Raw genomic sequence first — 24,687 nt, 5'->3', positions numbered from 1 at the left:
ATGTTAATTGATTCGAATATATTTCACTAAAACTTTGCTGCTACTTATTCAAATATAATCTGACTCAATATTGCATGAATTGGCTTCACACACAACTATGATTTTTTCTTTTTCAATTTTGTTTTGGTAAATTTATACCAATATTTTGATTGTTTTTAGATAATGAATATGTAAGTATGTATGCTCATATTTAAACTATAAATTAGATGTTTTGGGATGGTGGGCGAGTAGTGGGTGCAAATACAAGATTTTGTTACTCATGGCTTGTGATGTCTTAGCTATACCCGTTACCAATGTTGCTTCTGTAGCCCAGAAATGACATGTCGTTATTGACAAACAACGTGTCATTTTTCACAAAAGTGACGAGGATCCATGCGCCACTTACAAATACGCAACGGAATAAAGACTACATCTTTTGGATTCCCTAACCTTTTGTCCTTATTGAATGCTAGGTATTGCAAGGAATTCAAATCGCTTTGAAACAATACCACCGTCTTCAAAGTCATTCTCTTGTGTGGGTAAGTCTCAACACATGAGAAGAAAATATTGGAAAAGCATTCAGAGCACACAGTGAAATCGGCGTGGTGGGCCCATTGTAATGGAAACAACAATCAAAAGTTTTTCATTAATCATATAAACAATTTATATGACCAAGAAAATAATTCAGAAACATTAACATACAATATTATTAATCATGCAAAAAATATATAAATATACAACACATAAACACAAAAATTCAAGAACATAAACTATTACCTCTTGAACCCTATCAAGTGTCCTTGAGTCTTTTCGTATTTTTATCGATCCTCCTATCCAAAGTTTTGAGCACTCAAACCACGATCTTCCGGAGTGTTCTCTACACCTCAAGATGTGAGTGGGCACATAGAGAAAATGATTTTTTATTTTATGAATCACAAGTATTTCTCAACACATGAGAACTTGGATTATGGTCTAAGAATGACTAGAATAAAGAAGAATAAAGAGAGAATTTGTATAACAAAAACTCTGAGAACTATTATGAATTGTATATGTATTGTTTTGTGTGTATTTCTTCTCTTTATTCTATATTATATATATAGAGATATTTCTATTACCTTATTATTCCTAATAATAATAGTAATATAATAAAATATCATAATGATGATATGATTTGATTTAGGTAAATATCTAACTTACCAAATTTGAAAAAACTATTTTCAAATTATTAAACAATTAAATAAATAAAATAAAAAATACACTAATAAAATATCAATATATGTGGTACACACATGGCACAGTCTCTGGACTGTCATGCATGACCCACTATTCCTTTTTCAAGGATCTGCATTTTTCTTTTATTGAATTATTTAATTAAAATCAATCTCCCACAAATAAGGTGTTAATCTTTTTAAGGAGAAGATGATAACCATATTTCAAATTTTAAATTTTAAATTCAAAATTCAAAATTTAAATTGATGATCATCATTATCATTATCTTTTAATATTAAATAAATCAAAAACTATTTTTGACTTACCAATTTTATTTTCTCCCACTCAATTAAAATAATTAATTTGTTTATTTTTATATATGAAATTAAGAAATTTATATATGTAAATTAATAAATATATTTTCAAAAATTAATAATTAATTCCAAATTAATTATTTAACTTCAATTATCTTATAATTGCATACTTGATTCGAAGAATAAAATTCTTCTCAAATTCCTAAATTACAGTTATACCCTTGTATCAACTCTTACATTGATATGATGTTGATATAGCCACCCTGGGAACCTATGGACCTACAATATCAAGCTCCAATAAATATTAGATTATTAATCAAAACTCTTTGATTAAATAATCATATTTATTAATCTCATGATTACTCCACTATAAATATGAGATTGAACTCTTGATAATTACAGACATATATTTACTGAGTACTTTATTAAAGAATAAAATGTCCATTGATATAATCATTACATACAATGTTAATCCTCTATTAATGGTTCATAATTAAAAGGGAATAAAAATACTGTGTTACCCTTTTAGCTATATCTTGTTCCTAGAGTACTATTGACTTTACTAGTGAAGGTTGTGTTACAACAAGTTTGCGACGTGAGTGCTCATAACCTTTTCAGTTCCAAAAGACAACCCAATAGGGAACCATTATTCAATCTATAAGAAGGTATAGATTCTATATCTGTTAAACTACGTCCTCAGCCATATACATCATTGAGTCCCCAAAACAATTGTTCTTAGCCTGATCATTCTGACAAACCTTAACACATGAATAAAAGGATCAGATGACATATATAGGAGTTCATAACAACCTCAGGATTAAGATCATCATGTATATGATCATCGTTTGATGTGTTTGATTAATACTATGAAAGGATGTTTAAACAAGTATTAACAAATCACATCTAGTCCAGTTCTACATACTCTCAGCATGTAAAGTACCTCCACTAAAGTGTCCTACTACACTAGCAACTCGGATCTAGGTCACATGTATTCATAATACTAGTGGACCGTACTAGCAGTAATTAATCAAAAGATTCCTTAACTTTATTTTACTGCGAACTGTTTTAAGATTATTATCTTAATCTCGATCCTCTCATACTAATATGAGATTAATACCACGTAGATAAACTTTGGAATTTTTTGATATTCACTTAATATTTTCATATAATATCGGACATATTATACATAGTATATATATAATAATTCAATTCAATTATTTATTTTATTTAAAACATTTGTCAACTACAATTGCTTTAAGAGCACTATTCCCAACAGAAAATTCCTAGAGAAAACTAAGGGGCTGTTTGAGATGATGAGTTCACAGTTTTCATAATACTGGGAAAGTTGAAGAGGGTAATATGATAGTCTTAAATCTTACATGACTTTTTTTGGTTATGCATTGGAATCTTATCTATGATTACTGGGAATATCAATTTCTGTGTTTGGTTGTGCTTAGGAATCTGTAAAGTTTTCATATTTTCATAAAATTAATATAATAATACATTTCATCAAAATAATAAATAATATAATTATAAATAGAAAATGATATTTTAAAAAATTACCAAAATTTTCCTTAGATTATAATTTATAAACAATTTTGCTCATGAAACATTTTTTGCGCCTCATTTTCACCTGATATTGGCCAAACGACGAGTTGTTTTGACTCGTCTTCTACGCTTGGATGAGGCGCATGGGTCGCGATTGGATCCTCGTGACCTGACCATAAATATTTGTAGAGATGATGACTGATAATACTGGTACTAGTAGCATTCCCTTTATTCATGCTACGACTTTCAATGTTTTGAAAACACGTTAGTAGCCGGTTCGAGCTGGTGAAAGATTTTTGTGAAATATTATTTTTAATAATATTACATGAATTTGAGACAATTCGTGATTTGTTATAGTCGCTGTGATGATCTGGTGAATGATCTAGTCTTTTCGCAAAGAAAAACTTGGTCTTGGACCAAGGGGTAAAACCGAATGGGAGAAAAGCCTCAGATTAAATAAGAAAAATACTATGGCATAATAGTATTTTTAGACAATTGGAGAATTTATTGTTAAGCCAATAAATTTTAAGAAATTGGTTGAGGTTTGAATTCCAATCAATTACGCTTAAGGGTGAAAAAAAATGCTTGCTTTGGCCTTGAAGGGCATTTTGCTCAATATGTGATAAATTGACAAATTATTTTTAGCAGTGTGACAAATATTATTTTTGGTCACAAAATGTTAAAATTAATTCATGTATGAAAATTTAAAAACTATAGGTTAAAAGAAGGAAAATGCCTATTTAGCATAATGGTGAAAATTAGCTAATAGATAGTTTGGACATTACTTGAAGTTAGTTTTAAAATAAAATATAAAGATATATAAATGAAGGGGGTTGGCCAATGAGGGGAGAGGTAACGCATGAGGTGTCACCCATGCATGCAAGTAGCAAGACTCTACTTTTAGGTAGTCACAACCAATCAAGTAACCAAGTCACTTCCACTTCTTTATTTCCCTCCCCAAAACCGAGGCAACCCATTTCCCTCTCTATCCTTTTCATTTTCTAACTATGAAAAAAATTAGAGCCTCTCTCTCCCTCTCAATTCAGTTCTCTCTCTCTCTCTCTCTCCTTCTCTCTTAAGAGGAAACTCCATTGGAGCTTGAAAGTAAGCTTGAGAAGCAAAGTTCTAAGGTTAGTTCTTGATCTTTTCTTCTTCCCCTTCTACATGCCTAACCTATGGCACCTCCATCTCCATTTTTTTTCTCTTTTTCTCTGAGATTACTCACTTGTATCCATGGTTCTAAGGTCTAAAGGTTCAAAGAGCAACCCCAAGTCGTGCAAGCCCATTTAAGTTCATGCATGCAACCTTGAGCACCAAAATAGGTAATTTCTTTAGAGTTTGAGATGTCAATCCCTCTCTATGATTTCCTCCTTTCCTTGTGATACAATCTAACCTTGTGGTGTTTGGGGAAGGTTTGAAGGTATTGGAAGATAGTGGTGAGATTTAAGGCTTAGGAGAACACAAACTCGAAACCTAGAATAACAAAGGGTAAAAATCTTGTAATTTTTATAGTTAACCCTTCATTTGGAATTTAGTAATGTGTTTGGTGTGCTATGATGATTTGCATGCATGCTTGGGCCTAGGTTTATGCTAATAAGCTTGGTAATAATATTGTGAGTAAAAATGCATGCTGCCAAAATTTATGGTCTGACTTCCAACGGGTCAGACCACACTTTTTTGCCTCTGTTTGTGAAAATAAATTTTATAGTTGTGTAGTACTTTGAGAGTACTTGATGTTAGGCTTTAGAAAATCACAGAAAGATATTTTTAAGCTCAAGTTATGCACTTTTTGGCATTGTGATGCAACTCTAGAAAATACTGGGCAGCATGCATTGCCCCGATTTCATTAAATAATTGAGTAATTTATACTTTCCTAAAAATTATGAAATTTTATAGGACTATATTTTCTATATTTATAAAAGTCTTTGTAAATTTTTATAGAAAAATACATTACGGTTTAGGAGAATTGTTTTTGTAAAATTTGTCCTAAAATATGGAAAATATAAAATACTGACCATAACGAAATGAGATTTTTGGGAGGTTGGTTTTCCCAACCTAAAATAATTTTTGACACAAGGATTTCGCCTAGTTCCAATCCTTATATCCAGGAATAAGTGGACAAAATTTAAGGGGCTTTGGCAAACAAATCGAGATATGTCAAAGGTTTGAAAATGGAATTTTATGAGTTAATTAAAAGTTAAAAGTTAAAAATGTGAGAAATGGAAATTGGTTATTTTTATGAAATTAATTAAGTACTTGGGATATTAAATCAATCTAAATCAGTTTGAGATAAATAAAATATGAGTTTTACCATTTTAATAAATTAAGGTTCCACTTGCCGTTCTTTTCAGAAATACCATAAAAGAGATTTTGTTCTAAACAAGAGTACATAAGTATCAAATAACATAGTTTCTTCACGAAGAAATATTAAATCACACGGTATGGAGAGCATGCTACTTTGAGACTAATTTCTACGATAATTTAAAGACCGAAACGACAAATTGAACCTTTATACATTATGAAGTGTGTAGGAGACTACTATATAGAGTCTATGAGTATTGATTGAGTACAACTGTCATAGAATATTAGCTATAAGTATATGTCATAGTTTAATCCGAGTACACTGCATTAATTATAGTAACTTCCAAGGGGAGAACGATTAGCGATATTAAGGATTCTTTTGGAAGCTAAGGAATCTGGGTAAGTTAGCCTTTCCGTTTCTTGGCTATAGCATGAATATAGTAGTGTGTGCTTGTAGTAGTAGATTACAATAGCTGTGTTTGGGTCATTAAGACCAGGGTATGCTTGATACCCACCTTTGTAATGCTTATGCATTCTACGACTTAATTGTAAGTGGGTTCAGGTTGGAGCCAAAACCTTGGTGTAACACTGTTCGGGTTGGAGCTAGGACATGGTAAAATATAGTCTTGGTTGGAGTAAGGACATGGTAAAATATAGTCTGGGTTGGTGCCAGGACATGGTAAAATATAATCTGGGTTGAAGCCAAGACGAGGGTAAGACATAGTCTGGGTTGAAGCCAGAACAAAAAAATGAAATAGTCTAGGTTGGAGCCTGGGCAGTAGTAATATAGTACGGGTTGGAGCCAGGGTGTTAAGAGTGAATCCGGGTTGGAGCCAAGATCGTTTGTGTTTGTTTGAATTGATTAAATTGTGTAATTATATATCTTGAATGTTCTGAGATTTTCTGAGTGCAAGGTTTATGATATGTGTGGAATTCGGTTGTTAGGTACAACCAAAGTGTTAGTTTCTGATATTGCTATCATTTGAGAAAATTGTGTGATAGGGTTGGAACTTATCCAATACCCTAGTAATTGGTAGTGGTAATTTCCTTAGGTCAACCCGTTATCGGGATTTAGTATACTTGTGTTGTAAGGCTATTCTTACTAAGCTTTGTTGCTTACGTAGTTATTCATGTTGTAGGTACGAGCAAGATGGAATGGTGAGCGCCAGAGTTCGCTTGCGGATATGTACATGTGGCCCGACCTGGGGATGGTTTTGATGGATCACCATTTTGAAAAGACAAAGTTGAAAACTCGATATGACTTTTGGGATTATTCCTATATTATAACTCTTTACATAATTACTTGTATTTCAATTGCTAAACTAAAATTGTGCGCACACGATCTTTTAAAAGTTTTTTTATATGGATTTTCGATAAGATGAACTAAAGTAAAAGATTTTAATTTTTCGCAAAATTTTGGTCTTTTTATTTTTGGGTCGTTACAAGTGGTATCAGAGCTCGAGTTCAGCCGATTATATAGACAAAACCACATGTACGTTATGCAAGATAGACCGACATTCATTGTAAGTATTATCTTTTAAAATCTTTGACTTTACTTGTTTTAGTTAACTACGAATCTATAAATTGTAGGTTACATGGAAAATTTACCTGAGATAGGTGACCCTATGATAGAGGACCTACCCATGATCCCTATGCCCAAGATTGATTATTATAGACTCTTTAACGATGAGAATCATCGACACTTTGAGTACGACCGGGAGCATCGATGTGCCATTTGGCGATGGACGCGTCACATGACATTGGTCTTTGGTAGGGCTAACACACTTGCATGGCTAAGGGTGAGATATGCCAACAATTTCTTGAGAGGCTCGACACAGATATGGTTTCGGCACGGACGTTGAAGGCTAGTTCACAACACGTGGGATGAATCCCATATGCAGATTGAGATAGAGTTAGGACCATGGATTGGTATATCTCCTTGGTTGAGGGAATATCTTGAGGTGAGGCAGTAGATCCTGAGTAGACCGATGAGGATACCAATATAGAGCTCGATGTGCCAATGGATAGGATAACTTAGATTTTTGCTATGAAAGTCTTGTTGATATTGTTGTAAAGAATTTGCAATCCTAATAAGTTTTAGAACTTTTGTATGGTTGTAGTAGGCGTATGTAGAAACCCAACATGTAGTTGGGGCTTTCTTTCGTATTTATAGTTCTGCTAACTAAAACTTCGTGGCATGATCTGTCATGATCATTTTGTATTTCTAGGTTGTATCCCTGAATGTTATGACTAACTGTTTTGAGTTGTTTTGTTGTTTTTTGTGTGTGAGAAAAGCTTGTATGATCAATTATTGTTATGTTAATAATCTTCCCTACTATACAAGCTGTATAGAGGCTTGAGATGGCTTCTAACACTCAAGCCAGAGGAGATCGAGCTGTTAATCCACAAGACCCAACAGAGAGAGCGACAGTTGACCAAGATGCAGGTCAAGACTGAGGCAGGGGAAGGGGTCAAGGCCGAGGAAGAGGTCGAGGACAAGGAATACATTCGAAACTAGATTTGGTGGCTCAGGTGGAGGACCTTAGAAGGAATGTACATGAGTAGAATGCGGTGAACGCTCAAATGTTTGAGACATTGTTTCAAAGGCTTCTGGAGGTGAAAAACAACCTCGCACCCCCAGCACCCTAGGAAGACATTCTAGAACAACAGGAGGCACCAACACAAGAAGACCCATCAGTGGGAGTAACTTCGCCACTGGAGGCACCCAGAGCATAACCAGACAGAAGAATGGGTAAGTGTGCTGGAAAGGATCTTCATCATTGTTGAGGCCACTGAAAGAGAAAATGTGATCTATGCGGTGTACGTGTTGAGAAAGGATGCCCGCATCTTGTAGGACATCGCTAAGAAGAGGCGTAATGTTACACAGATGGAATGGACAAAATTTTAAAGTTGTTCAATGCTAAATACTATAACCTGACAGTGGTAGATCAGAAAGTAGTTGAATTCACCAACTTGGTACAAGGGCCATCTAGCATACAAGAGTACGTGCACAAGTTTGACCAACTTTCAAGATTTGCTTCAGATCTGGTAAACACTGAAGCCAACTGGGTACGCAAATTCATTCATGAAGGGGTTAGAAAGAGAGATAGCTCAGTTCATAGATATCGGGAAGACCAGCCCGAATACTTATGATGAAGCTGCAGAGTGAGAAATCCGCCAAGAATCATGGTTAATACTAGAGAAGAAGGAGCCCTACAAAGCTGAAGAATGAGCATATGTTTCAAATGATTGAGGAAGATACTCTAATAACTACAGCAAACCTTCTGGGAGTTTTGCATTCAAAGGCAATTGAAGTATGGGGAAGATCAATACTCAAGGGAGCTCTAGGTTTTCCAATGGTGGGAATAACAAATGGAGAGTAGATCCGCCAAAACAAAGTTCAAACTTCATTAAACAACCAAGGCAAGAGAACAATTATTGGCCACAATGTAACAAATGAAACTGACGCCATCCAAGTGAGTGTAACAATAGTAATTGCTTCACCTGTGGAAAACCTAGACATTTCTCTAGGCACTGTCTGAATCTTGGTCAGAAGGAAGGGAAAGACCAATCAAAGCCAATTGGAGTTGCACCGCGAGTTTACGCACTCACCCAGGGTAATAAAGGACCTAGAACACTCGACATGGTGTCAGGTTAGCTTCTTGTGGTTAATAACTTAGCATATGCATTGATGGAAACTGGTGTATCTCATTCTTTTATTGCTGTATCCTTTGTTGAAAAGATAGATAGAAAACCTAAGCCTATGATAACAGTATGCGGTGTATCCTTACTTTCAGGAGAGGACATGCTGGTCCGATCTTGGGTTAGAGCCGTACCAGTCTGGTAGAAGGTCGAGAGTTGATGGTGGAATTGTTAGTATTATATTTACATGAATATGATATTATCTTTTGTATGGATTGGCTAACCAAATACGGAGCGGTTGCGAATTGCAAATGAAGGAGGGTGACTTTTAATCCACCTGGGAAAGAACCATTTGTGTTTCAAGCCACAACTCGAGAGAAGAATTTTGCTATGATCTCCACTTTGAAAGGGAGGAAACTATTGCACGATGGATGTACTAGGCACTTGGCAAACATAGTAGACAAGGATAGAGAGACTAAGCTACAACCAATCGAGGTAGCGATGGTGTGCAAATTTCAGGAAGTGTTTCCTAAGAATCTTCCAGGGATAACCCCAGACCGAGAATTTGAGTTCGAGATCGAGTTGATTCTAGGTACCACACTTATTTCAAAGGCACCATACTGGATGGCACCAACATAGCTCAAAGAACTGCAAGCACAATTACAAGACTACCCGGATAAAAGATTTATACGACCAAGTCATTCTCCATGTGGAGCCCCGGTATTATTAGTGAAAAAGAAATGCGGCTCCATGAGGATGTGTATACACTACTGTGGATGCAAGAATTTTAGTTGCACAAGGCCCCGCCTCGTGACCCTAAAACTATAGGCTCGGTGGAAATAGCCAAGACCGACCTTGCACCTTGCGCCAAAGGCCTTGCAAGGCACGCGCCTCTCTTACAGAGCCTGACTTTGTGCCCAAGATCAAGTAGGATCACCCCTCAAAACTAACGACACGTCTCGCACTGAGGGTCCCAAGGGGGCGGATATGTATTGCTAATAATGGCCCACCTCGCGCCGAGGCCTCGTGAGGCACAGCCTCGAGCTCACATACCTTCGTCTCAGGCAAGCGTCTCATGAGGCACAACCTCGTGCCACAAGCTTCTGTTTCGCGCCACAAGCGTGCGTCTCACGCAAGGACCTCGGAGGCATGGCCTCGCGCGACAAGCTTCCGACTCGCACACACAAGCATGCATCTCATGCAAGCGCCTCACGAGGCATGGCCTCGCGCCACCAGCTTCCGCCTCGCGCCACAAGATTCTGTCTCGCACCACAAGCGTGCATCTCACGCAAGGACCTCGCGAGGCATGGCCTCGCGAGCACAAGCATGCGTCTCATGCAAGTGCCTCGCAAGGCATGGCCTCGCACCACCAGCATCTGTCTCATGCCACAAGCAGGCATCTCGGGCAAGCTCCTCGTGCCACAAGCTTTCGTCTCACGTCACAACCATACGTCTCACGCAAGTGCCTCGTGAGGCATGGACTCGTGCCACATGCCTCGATATTTCCCACATGCCATTGCGCCTCATGTCAAGTTCCTCACAAGGCAATGGCCGCGCACCAATCTCCTTGTGCCAAGGACCTCGCAGACACCATCTCGCGCCATGGCCTCCACCTCGTACCAGCATCTTGTGAGGCTCTTTCCTTCCATGCTCCTTGGGGTCATAATTTCAATAATGACCCGAAAAGACTTCAACACTTAAAGGTTAAAAGAGTAGGATGCATTGTGAGGATAAGAAAACCTATGAATGACTCAAAGAGATCATATGGATATGAAGTACGAACAGTGGTACGACCCTAAAGAACCCAGATGTCTGACCCTAAGCACCATGCCAAACAAGTAGTGGTCGTATGAGTAACGTAACTGATGTGGTCCTTCCTAGCCAACCTCTGATGTTCGTACTAAACAGATGGTTGAGGTACAACTAGTTACTAAAGTGGAGGTGCTCCCGCAGACCCTTGGCAAGTACTGGAGCTGACCACCATGCTCCTGACACCACTACCATCTGCAGACTGCATATGCAGAGTCGTGTCCCCAGGGACCACCATGTACAGTGAGCCAATAATGCTCTACTATATATATGAACTCCCTTCACTTTAGAAGGGGGGGGGGGGAATTTTTGGAGAATTTTGTAACTAGTTATTGCTAATGAAAAGAGTATTCAACATTCTCTCCATTTTTCATTCTAGAATTCCAGCATTTACATTTGATGTTCTTGAGATCGTAAGGAAGTTGCCTGAAGTTTAGTGAGTTTAAAGTACACTTCTTTTACAACTCAAAAAGTTCTTGATCTAACTTAGTTAACGAGTTCTTGCCGTTAACAACTACCGCGGACCTAACAAGGTAATGATCAAGAATCGGTACCCATTGCCCATAATCGATGATCTATTCAACCAACTGTAGGGAGCATCAGTATTCTCGAAGATTGATTTAAGATCCGGCTTCCACCAATTGAAGGTGAAAGAATAAGATATTCCCAAGACCACATTACAAAGACGGTATGGCCACTATGAGTTCATGGTATGGTCCTTTGGACTCACCAATGCGCTCACATCATTCATGGATCTTATGCATAGGGTACTGGGTGAGTATCTGGACAAACTTGTGATCGTATTTATAGATGATATACTCGTATACTCACGAAACGAGGAAGAACACGCCAAGCACCTAGAACTGATCTTACAACAATTACGTGAGAAGAAGTTGTACGCCAAATTCTCCAAGTGAAAATATCGGCTGACTCAAGTAAGTATCTTAGGGCACGTGGTGTCAGGAGATGAAATTGCAGTCGACCCGACCAAGACAGAAGCGGTAAGACAATGGAAAGTCCCAAAGAATGCACAAGAAGTTCGCAGTTTCTTGGGTTTGGCAAGGTATTATAGGCGTTTTGTGGTAGGGTTTTTCCAAAATAGCGACACCTATGATCGCACTGACCCGAAAGAACATCAAGTTTGAGTGGACAGACAAGTGCGAACAAAAATTTCAAGACTTAAAAGCCAGAACATTGCTACAGTGCTCACTATTCTAAAAGGCACATAGGGTTATGCAATTTACAGTGATGCATCAGGTCAGGGACTCAGAGCTGTATTAATGCGACACGGGAAGGTGATCCCATATTCCTCCCAACAACTGAAAAATTTCGAGAAAAATTATTCAACATACGACTTGGAGTTAGCAGCGGTAGTCTTTGCATTAAAAATCTGAAGACACTATTTGTATGGGATCCACTGCGACATATACATGGACCAAAAGAATCTGAAATATTTCTTCACCCAGAAAGAGTTAAACATGAGACAATGGAGATGGTTGGTGTAACATCCCAAATTTCCTAATAAGGCTTAGGGACTTGATTAGGGGGCTAGGATGACAAATTATGAAATTATGTGATTTTATGATATATATGTTTATTATTAGGTGATCATGTGAATAATATTATAATATGACTAGATATGCATGTTTTGGGGTATTAAATATGCATGTGGGCCTATTTTTGTTTAAAATGGGCAATTTTCATAATTTGGCCCGTTATGGGTATATTTGGCATATATACGTGGTATGTGTGTGGTACTTCATTATTATATGGATATGTTTGGGTTACTCCACACGAGACGATCCTAGGGAGCAAGCTAGTGGGAAAGTCACAGCAGAACCCATACTTGACTCAGAGTGAGTCAAGGGGTGTATTGGGTATTTAACACTTTACATGGATATTCGGTAATGGGAATTATTATTTGATGATATATTGGGAGTTAGTGAGATCGGGAGGGAATTATGGGAATTTTGACTATTTAACCCCCGGGGGCATTTTTGGGACCCAGAGCATTAGGATTTGCTTGAGGTTACTTAAGCTCGAAGTAACTTGTCAGAAATAAAAAGAACGTTCAGAACATTCTCTCTCTCTCTCTCTTTCTCCCATTCCCTTTTTGACACCGTTTGCATTTTCGAAGGAAACTAAAGTTTTACGACTCGAATTTAGGTAAGAATTGAGGCATATCGATTCTAAGGAAGATTAGATGCTTATTAGTTTCAGGAGTTAGCAGGGAAAATAAATATTAAGAGGTAATCCAAGTTTAAGTTTTGAGTTTTCGAGTTTTTAAGCTTTGATTAGATTTTATGTTTTAATGAGTTTTTGGATGGTTTGAGATTTGGGTTTTGATGGTTTTGGACCGTTGGGATGTTTGGGAACTTTGTTTTTGGGGATTTGGATATTTTTGGATAGATTTTTGGAAGGAATTTAAGTGGAGAAACAAAGAAAATGGCTGGGTTCGTGGTTGGGTCGTGACCTTGTTCTAGGTAGTCACGACCTGAGTGAACCCAGAACCAGGAGGGGTTTACTTGGGGGGCGCATTGTGACTCTAGAGGGCTAAATCGCGGCTCGCACCCTAAAGCCCAAGCAGAGGGCTCTCTGTAATGGAGGCGCCCCATGTCACAGGCTGACATTTTGATAGCGGAAATGCCCGTGCGGCACCTTGACTCCTCTGAGCCAAGGTCAGCCTTCCAACCATTCGAATAACAATGGGCACATTTTTCGCGCGACCGTGTGCCTCTGCACACTTCCGTCTCTCGAACAACTCTCGCTGAGTCATGCTCTCAAGCATCTATGAGTGCAATCATACATCAAGGCTATCTAGCCAAGACACACATTGTCCATAGGTTCTCACTATGGCAAGGCAAATCCCAACACCGATGCTCACCCAGACATTCGCAAGTCAAGGTAGCATGTGTGGCTAAGAGCCAACACCAAGCTGACGTGCCAACACCTCCCATCATGTCCCATTCGATACTATCCGATTAGTTCACGTCACAGACCAAGGACTCCCATACGTCCATGGTCCAATCCTCAAGGCACCATACCATCATGCATGTTGGCAGGCCCTCGAGACTGGCTGCCAGACTAGTAGCATACACTGGACCTCTGTCCTACTTAAGCATAGTGCACCCTCCAATGCTTGCATGCTAATAAGTCCCACGAATGACTACCCATACCATCTCGTGTCGAGATTCGTGGCCATGGCGCACCATGACATCTCTCGAAGGTTTGGGCCACGTTCCATGCAAGAGGCATCCCGGCAAGCCAAGGGAACCGTACCCTTAAACCTCTGGCAGCACCCTTCAACACACTACCAGAGCGGCCCGGTAATGTCCATGAGTACTCCTACTCATGGAGACATATGAGTCCCCTCGTGGTCCTCATATGCCCGCTCCACTAGTCCTCCTAACTAGTAGTAGCTCACTTGACGCACCTGCGCCAGGGGGTGGTGGAGAGCTGACACCAGGTGCTCCCCCTACAAAGAGCCTTCTGAGCTTTTAGCCTTCTACTAGGAACATATATGATTTTTGCTTGGGAGACATATTTGGCTTCCAGCTCGCCAATTCTCCGAATCTCCCAAATCCAATCGTACCATTGCGTTCATTGATCCTTCAATATGGAACCTACCAAGTCCCGTCCATTTCCGGGCAATATTGAAGATATTTATGAAAATGCCACTGCTGTACAAACTAGGCATCAGCATGCTCACCAGCCTGCACCCTCGCGTGCGCATCTGACCGAGTGCCATCCTAGCTTGTAACATGCCATCAAGGCTGGCATGTTACACTCTCCCACACTTCAATTGTCGATGCCCTCATCGACAGACCGCTGGCCAATCTTCCTGCCTCGACTCCTAAGCTCACTCCATGCTTCTTCCGAATCTTGAGTCTGCACTAGTCCCTCTACCACTGTAGAACCACTAACTTGGTGATGATCTCCCACGTCCACCCTTGGACTCGATCAAGGACCCCATGCCACCATCACTATTCATAATTCTCCCATGAAGTAGTGCCGCTGCACTCGAATACTCCTTGCACACATGAATTCCTCCTAGTCCATCACGATGTCCCTCCAGTCAACCAAGTAGCCCTTGTAACACTGACCCCAAAGCAAACACATCATTTGATTGAAGCTTCCCCGCCAACTGTCCAATGCATACTCTTATTGACAAGGACAAAATTAAGGTGCACCCCTCAGGGTGAGGTTCGCAAACCAACCGTTCCCAACGGCACCTACGAAACATCCTTCCATTGAAGGCATGTCTCTCTTCAACGTGGCACTCATGCCAACTATAGCCTTATGAAGTATCTAGTGCATCCTTGCACACAGACTTCGCGAAGTAGTCTCCCTGGCTTTTGGCCCTCCGGCCTTACTGCATACCCATGGCTTAATGCAAAATGGCCACTTCTGACCATAAGCATCACTGCTCCTCTGAGCTTCTACAACGTGGTCAATGATCTGACATCATTCGAAACCACTACACTGCCTCCTGGCTCGTGCTCCTGCTGACTCTCAGCATCGTTCCTCAAGTTCTGCCCCCAAATCAACCTTGCCTAACTCTATACGGCATGTTGAATCTTGACCAACTTGACTGCACTCTACCTCACCCTTGAGGTCTGAAGTTGTCCCAATCCGCTATCTCCCTTCGGCATATGTTCTCTAAATCATTCGGCTTGTGTTCCCATAAACACGTGTCCCCATAAAACACTAAGCATGTCCCATAACATGCTGCAAAACTTACCCAATCTTGGTCTCAGCCTACGCCCATGCATACTTTCTATCTGCAGTTTCAATTGGTCACCTGACCTACTCGCATCAGTCATGCATGTCTTCGCACTGTACAACCCATCTGCTGTTGTGTTTCTCTCTAGATTCACATACCAAAACTGAACAAGTACCTTGACCCTTCGAACATATGAATTAGTGGGCTCCCCCACTTCAACTTGGGAATAACTTCTCTTCTCTAGGTGTACCTCTCAAGGTATAGCTCGCAAGCTAACCGCTTTCTCTCATGCGGTCCCTCGTTCCATTTATCACTTTTGAAGATGATGTTGAACTAATTTCTCGGCCATTCTGACTCTTCGCTTATCGACATCTCTACATTACCTTAGTACCTGAGTCCTGTTGACTTTCACCTTAGGCAAACGTTGCACTGATGTTAGCTTAGTACCTGAGTCCTGACGACTTTCACCCTAGGTAACTGGCTCTGTCTTTGTCTTTGAGTCTCCTTGACTTTACATTCTGAACAACTAACGATCTCCATGATAACTCATCTCGATGCATTCGTAATGGAACATTGGTCTGCTATTTGGATGTTTGAACTGTGAAGGTCTCTCCCCCACTTCAACTGTTGGTGTCCTCTACAACTTGCCCACACGCAACAATGTCTGACTGCCCCAAGTTTTCATGCACACAACAAATCTAGAAGTGCCCCTCGTAGGATGTGACTCTCGAGTCAACTACTTCGTGTAGGACCACTGTCGATTCCCCTATGCATGCACCGTCCACATAGCTATCCATCTGCTCTATCTCGCCCCTCCAGGCAGCTTCTCTCGGCTTCTATGGTCACTAAGTCCCAATAGCAAGGCCCTCCGGCCCACATTTTAACTCAAGCACCATCTCTGCCTCCTTAAGCCTTCTTGCAGTACTAAGTTTCCTTGACGCGGACCTCCAGCGCTCTCGGAACTCTAGTACTATTCTGACCACTGCGTGCGGTCTACTCGACCATGCTGGCCTTTGATGCATATATTCCACAACATAGCATATCTTACAATGCCTTAGTGTTGCTCACACAAGCTAACATCTCTGTGAGCCAACACGTCCCACTCAATTGTCTCGGCGCCTCCCTTCTTAGGCAAAACAAGATAACATGTAGACACCTCCAAGTACGACTGCCCTCTGACGATCGCGGCCACGACCACCTTGGTCTCCCTGTGATGCCATTTGGCACACAAGTAGCAACTGAAGCATTCCATGTTCATCTTTATCTAGTTCCCCAAAGCTATCAACTCTCGACTTCTGTCGTGACTGACAAGCGTTTGACGGCCACCGTCATGCTCCCACACTCTTGCGTACAAGTTCCCTTTTCATCAACAGCGCTCCACGCGACTTACACTGTCACTCAGGCAAACCTGAACTAGTGAACTAAGCATAAAACCTTGACCTCTCGATCAAACCTTGTCTTGTGTCAATGAGCTCCAACTCTTTTGTAGCACCTCTCCACAATTGCACGTGGTTGTTGTCTTTCTAGCATCTCTGAACTTTGATTCGAAGCAACCATAACTTGCCCCCTATCTAGGATGTCCAGTATTCCCACGAAGAAGAGCAAGCAAGTGTCATCCCATCTCAGCCTACTGATCCTTTCTAGGTGACTAAAAGGCTCAACGACATCTGTCCAAGCATCCAGACCCTTATGGTCCTTCAGCACGCCTACATCCTTTCTAGGATGGGCCAACCAGGTTCACCCCAACTTGAGAAGAACCTGTCTTTGATACCAACTGTCACGGGCTGACATTTTGACAGCGAAAATGCCCATGCAGCACCTTGACTCCTCTGAGCCAAGGTCAGCCTTCCAACCATTCGAATAACAATGGGCACATTTTTTGCGCGACCGTGTGCCTCTGCACACTTCCGTCTCTCGAACAACTCTCGCTGAGTCATGCTCTCAAGCATCTATGAGTGCAATCATGCATCAAGGCTATCTAGCCAAGACACACACTGTCCATAGGTTCTCACTATGGCAAGGCAAATCCCAACACCGATGCTCACCCAGACATTCGCAAGTCAAGGTAGCATGTGTGGCTAAGAGCCAACACCAAGCTGACGTGCCAACACCTCCCATCATGTCCCATTCGATACTATCCGATTAGTTCACGTCACAGACCAAGGACTCCCATACGTCCATGGTCCAATCCTCAAGGAACCATACCATCATGCATGTTGGCAGGCCCTCGAGACTGGCTGCCAGACTAGTAGCATACACTGGACCTTTGTCCTACTTAAGCATAGTGCACCCTCCAATGCTTGCATGCTAACAAGTCCCACGAATGACTTCCCGTACCATCTCGTGTTGAGATTCGTGGCCATGGCGCACCATGACATCTCTCGAAGGTTTGGGCCACGTTCCATGCAAGAGGCATCCCGGCAAGCCAAGGGAATCGTACCCTTAAACCTCTGGCAGCACCCTTCAACACACTACCAGGGCGGCCCGGTAATGTCCATGAGTACTCCTACTCATGGAGACATATGAGTCCCCTTGTGGTCCTCATATGCCCGCCCCACTAGTCCTCCCAACTAGTAGTAGCTCACTTGACGCACCTGCGCCAGGGGGTGGTGGAGAGTTGACACCAGGTGCTCCCCCTACAAAGAGCCTTCTGAGCTTTTAGCCTTCTACTAGGAACATATATGATTTTTTCTTGGGAGACATATTTGGCTTCCAGCTCGCCAATTCTCCGAATCTCCCAAATCCAATCGTACCATTGCGTTCATTGACCCTTCAATATGGAACCTACCAAGTCCCGTCCATTTCCGGGAAATATTGAAGATATTTACGAAAATGGCACTGCTGTACAAACTAGGCATTAGCATGCTCACCAACCTGCACCCTCATGTGCGCATCTGACCGAGCGCCATCCTAGCTTGTAACTTGCTATCAAGGCCGACATGTTACACCCCGCAACCCTCATGGCCAAGTTGCGACCTGCATATGCATTTTTTTCCAGATTGGGTTTTTAGTCGTGGGAACTTAACTCTAATGGCTATGATCGATCCTGCTACCTAGTTTGGTAGGATTCGATGTCCCGGAGGCTAGGACTTGGTCCAAAGTCTTTATTTACTCATTTTGATGGGATTTTAAATTATGGTTGTGACTAGGTTGTAGCTAGGGGCTTGGAAACAGGATCGTGCTTAAGGGTTGTTTAGTGGTAACCTATGCTTGGACCAAAGATAAGAAACTGCACCCAGTATGTGACATACATGATTGTTGATGCGGTATGTTGAGTGCTCTAAATATGGACATTGGTTGCATTGTAAATACCTAGCAACATTGCTTACTTGTGAATGGCATTGACTTATTAGTCAGAAACGACAATGGTGTTTAGTACTGGTCGTGAAGCGCTGACTTATCACTCATGATCGGCAATAGTACTGAGCGCTGGTCATATGGAATTGACTTATGAGTCAAGAGCAGCAATAGCATATTGAACACAAGCTGAAATGATTAGTAATAATCAACAATAGCATTAAATTCTTTACCAACCTATTGGTCGAAGAAAACTAAAGCGCTTGGCTAGTCTAAGGCTAGTTACTTAGAGCCAGGGATAAAAGGCTCAGGTGACTGGAACGTCACATGGCTTAGGGCGCAGGACCCCAGAAAGACTTAATAAGTCATTTATTTAGGGTGCAGGATCCCAGATTGACTTAATAAGTCATCTATTAAGAGCGCATGACCTCGTATTGACTTAATAAGTCATCTGTTTAGGGTGCAGTACCCCAGAGAGAGTTAATAGTAATCTATTTAGGGCGTAAGATCCCAGATTCAGAGTGCAGGATCCCAGATTGACTTAATAAGTCATCTATTCAGGGCGCGGAATACCAAATTGACTTGACAATCATCTACTCAAGGCACAGAACCCCATAATCATTTATTTGTACTTGCCTGTATGCATGAATAGGTTTATTACTGCTAGGCATGCTTATTATGATTTAATGAAATGTTATTATCTCCTTATAAGCATGTTTGGTGCTGAGCCTCGGCTCATGGGTGCTATGTGGTGCAGGTAAAGGTAAAAGAAAGCTGAACCATCCTTGAGTTGGAGAGCTTAGGTGACGATGTGTACATATGCAGCTGCTCGACCATCACAGCTGAGGGTTTAAAGGGAAACTAGGGTTAAACCCTATTTGACTGCTTAGGTCGGCTGGTTTTAAATATTTTATTGTAATTAACCTTTTAAATGCATTTTGGGATCCCAACCTATACAGTAAACGTTTTAGTAAAAAGTTTGTATCCTTGAACAAAATTTTTAACCCTAAATCATTAATCACATTTAGTTAGACAATCATGGCCAAATAACTCGTTTAACGAGTTTAGCACTATTTAAAATACACAGAGTAACGGTCCCTGGGTAGTAGGGTGTTACAACTTGGTATCAGAGCGAGCTAAGGTTAAGGGTTCCTGTAGACAAGATGGGCACATACACTCGTCAGTAAAGACAAGCTTCACTCAAGGTATGGTAACTATTTATGTGGTTATGTGCTTAATTGCTTAAATATAATATAAATACTTTACCTACACACCTTATTAGGGAGCATGAGATTCTATTAGGGCTTAGCCATTGACTATTGATATGACTATATGATTACCTGCTCATTGAATATATGAATGTGTTATTTTCATGCTGGAGTTGAGAGCGTGGTATGTATGTTGGAAGAGTAGGGGTTATGGATTGATGTATGAATGTTGTGGGCATGTATTTTGGTATTGCAGTGGTATATAAATGTGGTGTCGTGTGATTGTTCCCGTGGGAGAAGGCTTTTTAATGTGCTTATCATGCTTAATGGATTAAGTTATTGACTACAGATTCAATCAGAGGTTATGTACCCAAGACAATTAGTGAGACCTGGTGGTAGTTATATTGAGGCCAGGAATTATAGCCAGGGCCTGAGTTCTTCACCTACCCCTCAGAATTTGCAGTATGTGTTTACATATATGCAATTAAGATTGCAGAGGCAAGAGGAAGAGATCAGGTGTTTAAAACAGCAACAAATTCTGTCAGGGAACACCTCTTCCTTTGTTATGCCAGGAGTGGCACTAGTATTGACTCAGCCTAGGGTTGAGAATAGGTGGGAATTTCTTTGTGGAATATTCCAGGAATATTACCCTCCAGTTTTTTGAGGGAGGCCTAGATCCATTCAGAGCTGAGCAATGGATGGGAACGATCAGTTCCATTCTCGATAGTATGGGAGTGGTAGGTCACGATAGGGTGATCTGTGCTACATATGTATTACGGGAAAATGCCCAGACGTGGTGGGAAGTGGTATCCCAGACACGAGATACATCTGCAATGAATTGGAAATAATTTAGGCAACTATTTAATGAAAGATTTTACTGTGAGGCAGTCAAGACTGCTAAGAAAAATGAGTTTCTGAACCTGGTTCAGGGGAATGCAACAGTAATTGAGCATGTTAAGAAATTCGATGGGTTGGTCAAGTTTGCTTTTGATATGGTACCCATGGATGTGGCTCAGAAAGAAATGTTTATCCAGGGATTGAATCCCAAGATAGATCAGGGCATTAGAATCGCCCTAGTACATGAAATCTCTACTGATGCTCAGGTGGTAGGGAGTGCTCTTGTTGTTGAGAGCATAAGAAATGAGATTGAGAAGGAGAATTCCGGAGAGTGCGGAGCTCAGAAAATGACACCTCTGTTTATTGGATCGGGCAAGGGCAAGGATTGGAAAGTCTACCCAGAATGCACTTGATGTAAGAGGCGTCATTTGGGAGAATGCTGAGCAAGGGAATGTTTCTTATGTAGGTGTTGGGAACTTCAGGAAAGATTGCCCAAGGTGAAGGAAGGATGAGCAAAAGGGGGCAGACAGCTCGACTCCAGCTCGAGTGTTCACTCCGATGCAGTCAGAGTCAGAGACTGAGACCGAGACTGAGACTAAGGCTGGTTCCTCAGTGCTGGCAGGTCATCTTCCTAGTTCTAATTTTTGTATTATGATGACTAGTTTTGCTGCCAAGTTGTTCTTTGCTTTATTTCATCTAGAGAGGCCAGGACTTGATATGCAGGTTACATGGTCTTGTTGTGATGAGAATGTGATACTATTTTGGTAATTTTAAGAGATGGGTTAGGTTATGGTGAGAAGAGACTCATCAGTTGACTTGATAGAGTTGGTCATGATTGACTTCGATATGATCCTGGATATGGATTGGTTGGCTGAGTTTGGGGCAATAATAGATCGTACGTTCTTGGGTCTAAGGGTGAGAAACCCTTGTATTTGTTGGCATTGTGCATTTACCCTATATGCTTATGACATCTGTACTTAGAGCTAAAGACCTATTGCAGGAGGATGCATCAGATTCTTAGCTATTGTGGTGGATACCACTTAGGTCGTGCCAGTGGGACCAGGACAGGCTGGATTAGTCTATGAGTTTCTGGATGTGTTTCCAGGGGATTTTCTAAGATTACCTTCATATAAAGAGATAAAATGGTGATTAGGTTGGTGTTAGGGATAGAACTAGGTATAGGGCACTGTATTGTACGGCTTCAACGGAGCTGTAAGAACTAAAGGTTTAGTTATTGAGTAAGACAATATTCTTTAGGGTGGATCTTTGATCTGGTTATTACTAGCTGAAGATCAGGGAGAAGGATATGCAGAAGACTGCCTTTTATATCAGATAAGGGCACTAGAAGTGCTGAGTTATGTCTTGTGGATTTGATTAATGCTCAAGTTGTTTTGATGGATCAGATGAATAAGGTATTCAAAGATTATCTTAATTGTGTTTGTGATCGTCTTGACAGATGATATTGTGGTACATTCTTAGTTGGAGATTGGCCAAGGTCAAGGAACGCCTCAGAGGGCAGAAGTTTCCTTGGACGAGCAGGATATTACATGTGCTTTGGGGAAGAAGACTAAGTCTTCCTATAAATCAAAACCAGTTTATAGATTAATATGATATCTCATTGAAAGAAAAGGATATTTCCTAAGCACCATGTTAGTTGAAGGGTATAACTAGAACTAGAGCAGCGTTACTGGTGGGCCAGTTGGTCAACATTATGTTTGAGTTTACTCTTGTAGAGAGGATTAAAGGAAAAAAGTTGAGAGAACCACAGATGGGAAGAATTGTGTGAAATGTCTTAGCTAGATTAGCTAAGGATTATGCAGTGCCAGGTATGAGTTTATTGAGGTATAGGGATCAAACGGGGGCTATGATGGACACTGGGATTAAACGAGGGATTCTGGATGAATCTCATACTACTCCTTCTTCTCTTCATCCAGGCATCATGAAAGTGTACCAAGATATGAAAGCTTTATAGTGGTGGCCAGGGATGGAGAGGGACGTAACTGAATACGTGGCAAAGTTCCTAAACTGTTAGCAGGTCAAGACAGAGTATCAGAAACTAGTAAGGCCATTGTAACCTTTGTGTATTTCATAGTGGAAGGACATCATGATGGATTTCGTGGTGGGGTTGCTTAGGGTAGTGGGCTAGCATGATTCGGTTTGCGTCATTATGGACAAGTATACAAATTTAGCTCACTTTTATTAGTAAGGACGAGCAATACAATTGATCAATATGCAGATCTCTATGTGAGAGAGATAGTACGCCTTCATGGAATTCGAGGTCTATCTTATTAGATGAGGACCCTGCTTTTACTTCCATGTTTGGGGGGAAGGGTGCAGAAGGCAATGAGTATACAGTTGGAGTTTAGTACAATTTATTACCCTCAAAATGATGGTGAATCAGAGGGAGTTATCCAGTTATTGGAAGGGCACCTTATGAAATGTTGTATGGCAAGAAATGTATATCGCCCATTCACTGGGATGAGATAGGTGAGATGTTATATTTTTATCCTGAGGTGGTTTAGAGGATCATCAAGGCTATTGAAAAGATTAGAGCTTGGATGCTCGCTTCTTAGAATAGACAGAAAAGTTATGTTAATTTGAAGTGAAGGAATGTGGAGTTCCAAGTGGAAGACTGTATCTTCCATAGAATCTCACCATGGAAAGGGGTGAGGAGATAAGGGCAAGTGGAGCCCTAGATTTGTAGGATAGTTGGAAATCTTGGATAGGATCGATTAGGTTGCTTATGGATTGGCCTTACCTTTGGCACTGTCGGCCATATACAGTGTATTTCATATTTCCATGTCGAGGAAACATGTGTTAGATGAGACTCATGCGTTGAGTTATGAGAATCTTGAATTAGAGGCTAAGTTATCCTATGAAGAATAGCTAGTCCAGATATGAGACAGAAAGAACAGAGTTTGAAGAACAAAGCTATACCTTGAGTTAAGGTATTATACAGAAACAGTAAGGTTGAGGGAGCGACCTGGAAACTGGAATCAATTATGTGGGATTGATATTCCAGGCTAGTCAGATAAAATTTCGAGGACGAAATTTCTGTAAGGTGGGGATAGTTTTAACATCCCAAATTTCCTAATAAGGCTTAGGGCCTTAATTAAGTGGCCAAGATGGCAAATTATGAAATTTTGTGATTATATGATATATATATATGTGTATTATTAGGTGATTATGTGAATAATATTATAATATGACTAGATATGCATGTTTTGGTGTATTAAATATGCACGTGGGCCCATTTCTGTTTAAAAGGGGCAATTTTCATAATTTGGCCCGTTATGGGTATATTTGGCATATATCTGGTATGTGTGTGGTACTTCGTTATTATTTGGATATGTTTGGGTTACTCGACATGAGACAATCCTAGGGAACAAGCTAGTGGGAAAGTCACAACGATACCCATACTTGACTCGGAGTGAGTCAAGGGGTATAATGGGTATTTAGCACATTATCGGGATATTGGGTAATGGGAATGATTATTTGATGATATATTGGGAGTTAGTGAGATAAATAGGGAATTCTGGGAATGTTGACTATTTTACCCCGGGGGCATTTTTGGGACCCCGAGCATTAGGATTTGCTTGAGGTTACTTAAGCTTGAAGTAACCTGTCAGAAATAAAAAGAACGTTCAAAACGTTCTCTCTCTCTCTCTCCCATTCCTTTTTTTACACCGTTCGCATTTTCAAAGGACACTCAAGTTTTAGGACTTTGATTCAAGCAAGGATCGAGGCATAGCAATTCTAGGGAAGATTAGAAGCTTATTAGTCGGAGGATTTAGCTGGGAAACAACTTATTAAGAGGTAA

The sequence above is a fragment of the Humulus lupulus genome, chromosome 3, assembly GCF_963169125.1.
Source record: "Humulus lupulus chromosome 3, drHumLupu1.1, whole genome shotgun sequence".
NCBI classification, from domain to species: Eukaryota; Viridiplantae; Streptophyta; class Magnoliopsida; order Rosales; family Cannabaceae; genus Humulus; species Humulus lupulus.
Note: the sequence above shows the minus strand (reverse complement) of the source record.